This window comes from Chiloscyllium plagiosum, unplaced genomic scaffold (genome assembly GCF_037043375.1).
Source record: "Chiloscyllium plagiosum isolate Xiang-an unplaced genomic scaffold, Cpla_swu_hap1 HiC_scaffold_38, whole genome shotgun sequence".
NCBI classification, from domain to species: Eukaryota; Metazoa; Chordata; class Chondrichthyes; order Orectolobiformes; family Hemiscylliidae; genus Chiloscyllium; species Chiloscyllium plagiosum.
The window spans coordinates 22,788,952-22,793,224 of NW_028270176.1; positions in this window are offsets into that span (position 1 = coordinate 22,788,952).

Consider the following 4,273-nt stretch of genomic DNA (forward strand, 5'->3'; position numbering starts at 1 on the left):
TAAGTGGGTCTGGTGGAAAATAAGACATATGACCCCCTTTCTTTATTGTTCGTGGCATTGAGTATAAAAATTACCAAGTGGTTCTACAGCTGCGTACAGTATTAGACCACAGTTAGAATGGTGTGTTGCCACAATATAGGAGAGATGTCGAGGCTTTGGAAAGGGCTCAAAATTGTCTTGCCATGACATTGGAGTGTATTAGCTACAAGGTGAGCTTGGATAAGTTGGATTGTTTTCACCAGGGAGTCAGAGTCTTGTGGGCGTCCTGATAGAAGTACGTAAAATAATGAGAAGTATTGATAAGGTGGATAAGCAGAGACTTCCGTTCCCGGGGTGGAGATATTAAATAAAACAGCATAGCGGCGTTTGAGAAGATATGTAGCTCAGGCTGAGGTTCTGGGTGTAGGTTTGCTCGCTGAGCTGGAAGGTTCATTTCCAGATTTGCATTATTGCCTCTGCTAAGAACCATGATATCGCAGATTCTATGGGTGTTCAGTTGGATTGTCTGTAGTTTTTGTTGTTGAAAGCGAACTGTGTGGCAAGGCATAGGTCCATGAGCTTGACGATGCTGTCCTTGCTGATGAGGTTAATAGTGTTTGGTGTATGTGCCTTTGGGTCTTCTAATAGTGTAGTCAGTGTTTCCTTGGCCAGGTTAATGTTGATTGATGTAAACAGGGCTGTTACATCAAAGGAGACCATTATCTCATCCTCTTCAGCAAGCAAAACTGAGCATAGATTTAAGGGGAGAGGGGGAACATTGAAACGAGACGTGGGGAGGCAAGGTTTTTACACAGAGAATTGTAAGTGCCTGAAACGCGTTCCCACGGGAGGTATTAGAAGCAGATATGTTAGCAAAGTTTTAAAAGACAATTCAAAAAGCACATGACCGTACAGGGAATACAGGACGTGGATCATGATATTCTCACTGGAAGAAATGGAGGCTGCTGCAGAACAGAGACGGAAAAGAAAGTGGAAATCAGAGCCTGTTGGTAATTCAAAACTCCTTTGCAGATTTCCAAAACCATTCCAACTTTTCCCGAGTAATGTCCATGTAGAGGTTTTTGGCGAAGTAGTTGAAGTTAACAGCAAAGATCCTATACTGGTGAGGCAATATAGGCATATTCGTGGTTCTCCCACCTAATGTTGGCAACTGTCCGTTTCATTGGAAAATCTGCACTTATGGTATCATGGCATTGCAGTGCATATCGTTTTGATCAGAGAAAATAAGTATTTGGAAATAATAAGGTATTTTCAGGCTTCATATAGTAGTTTTCATAACATTGCAAGAACGTGTTTCCATCATCGTTTAGTAGAGAGAAATTGAGTTACAGGGAGAGGTTGAATAGGCTGTGTTTGTTTTCCCTGGAGTGTGGGAGGCTGAGGGGTGACTTTATAAAATTATGACGGGCATGGATAGAATAATTATAGAAAGTCTTTTCCCTGGGGTGGGGGAGTCCAGAACAAGAGGGCATAGGTATTTGCTGAGAGGGGATAGATATGAAAGAGACCAGGAGGCAACTTTTTCACGCAGAGGATGGACATGTATGGAATAAGCGACCAAAGGAAGCTGCCAGAGGAAGTGGTAGAGGCTGGTACAATTGCAAGATTTAAACAGCATCTGGATGGGTATATGAATAGGAAAGGAATAAAGGGATATGGGTCTGGTGCTGGCTGGTGGAACTAGATTGGTTTGGGATATCTGGTTGGCGTGGGCGAGTTGGACCGACGGGTCTGTTTCCGTGCTGTACATCTCTATGACTCTATTGATCTAAAATGTAGCAGGTAAGTAATTCTTTACTATACCCGTGTTAAAATCTGATTTTATTTTTAAAAAGAATGGGAGACCAGCATTTACTGCTGATCCATAATTTTCTGAAATGAACCATCATCTCCATGCAACTGAAATTACTATTCCCACGTTCCATTCTAGAAGAACTCCACTTTTCTTAGGGTGTAGGGCTGACATGGTGCTTGTTTTCAAAGAGAAAAAAAAATCTTCTGTGCTGTTTGTAGGGAATACAAATAAGATGGGTGACCCTGACAGCATTTCAAAAGCAAAACTCTATTCCATCATGGTATCACTATTTCATCAACATCTATTTTACTGATGGGCAAACGTTTCCATGTGCTTTCCAGTTATCCCTCTGGAACATCCACGCAATTTTATTAATCAACTTCTGTCGTTTCATCAAAACTATACATTAGATCGGTCAAACACGGTTTCCACTTCACAAATCCTTTCACGTCCCATTTGATTATCATAAAACTCTTAAGACCCAGTTACCTTCCTTCTGGAATAATGGAATCCAAATTCTTTGTGTTTAGATATGCTGTCTTAGAGTTTCTAAGACTATCCTTCCACACACTTGCTTCAGTGAGGAGTCAATTTTCTCGTCGCAAATTCTATTGAAACACTTCTATACTACGGCAATATTGTAGGAGACTCACTCATTACATGGATGGAGTGGCAATGTGGACATAAAGAATGCGAGGTCAGCCATGATTCTATTTAACGGCAGAGCAAAGTCGCAGGATCAAACGACATGCTCCTGTTTCTATTTCTTAAGGTCTGAAAATTCGGCAGAAATTGACCAACGTTGAATCCTTCTTTTGCTGGTTTTTTGTTGAAATGCAAGTTAAAATATCTGTTTCCCTCAACTACATGCAATTCATAACAATTTAGCTTTGATTTCATTGTACCTTTTTTTTATATTTAAAAGAACGGCTGTAATGGAGGCCAGTGGTAAGTGCCACATCCCTTCTTGGCTTCCTCATCATTTGAAAATGTGTTGCTGGAAAAGCGCAGCAGGTCAGGCAGCATCCAAGGAACAGGAGAATCGACGTTTCGGGCATAAGCCCTTCTTCAGGAAGGGCTTATGCCCAAAACGTCGATTCTCCTGTTCCTTGGATGCTGCCTGACCTGCTGCGCTTTTCCAGCAACACATTTTCAGCTCTGATCTCCAGCATCTGCAGCCCTCACTTTTTCCTCATCATTTGAACAATATCTGAGCTCCCCACTGTCCCGTACTTCTTTAGCTTCAATGAAATGTAAATGCACCCAAATGTAAAATGAGCTGTAGAATCTCTTTCAGTAAAGTTGTACATTGCTGGGAATGCAAGGTTACTCAGACAGCTTTTTATTTTGCAGAGATTCCCCTGGAGTCCTTAGACAGCATAATCAAAACAGTCTCATTCAGAATGATACAGGCAACAGATGCATTAGAATATTGCCACCTGCATGATCTTCTCTGAGCCATTCACCATCCTCACTAGAAACTATATTGCTATTCCAGTAAGGCCATTGGATCAACTTCATGGATCTCATCCTGTCAGAGTATTTTGCTTGTACCTGCACAACACAGATCGCAATGGATTAAGTTAGCAGCTCACCAAAACTTTCTCAAGGTCAAATAGGAATGAAAAATAAATGCTGATTCAACTGCAAAGTCCATGTCACTGGAATAATTAGTAATTGAACATTTGGAGTACCAATTACATCTCCATTATAAAATATGCACCAGATTGGAAGTTTCAGAGAATAGAATTTGAACGAATGAGATATAAAGTGATTGAGTTCACATATTCCTATGTTCTGGAATGAAAAAAAACTTTGGTGGAGTTTTGATATTCCAGTTAGCAAATAATTGGGATTGCATTCAAAGAAATGCAACACTTGGTTCAGTCTGAAATCTGTAGAAGAAAGTATTACATGCCTGGTTTGTTACTGGGTCGCTCACAGAACTTAGTTATCTTTTTCTTATTTTTTGTGAGAATGACTGTAAAGGACATCAGTACTGATTTTTACAATTGACAGCAGTTGTATGTTCACCAAAACAGAAACCAGCTGAGTAATTTAGAGATTTTCTCGTTGAATTTAAGTGTCAGCCAGTTTCATTTAACTGATCTCGTGATTTCAGGTCTAATGATGTCACTGCTTTGTTTTGTCTTGCTTACCATTTCTGCAACTGAGGCGGTAATTAGCTCGAGACGATGCAATTGTGGCCATTTGGTTATGTGATTCATTATTTGTTCTTGTTGCATTTTCAGACCAGTTAAATTCCAGGCGTAAAACAAATGATGGTGTTACAGCTGCCATGGTGATTGCTTCACTTCTTTTTTGGGGGTTTTTTATCGGTGGGATCAGCATATGGTTGATCAAAATTAAATCGGAAGGGTAAATACATTTATGACTTTTTTCCTTAAAATTTACCATTTTTCTTCATGACCAGTCAATTTTAAATAATATAGATTTGTAAAACGCTTCTGTCAATCA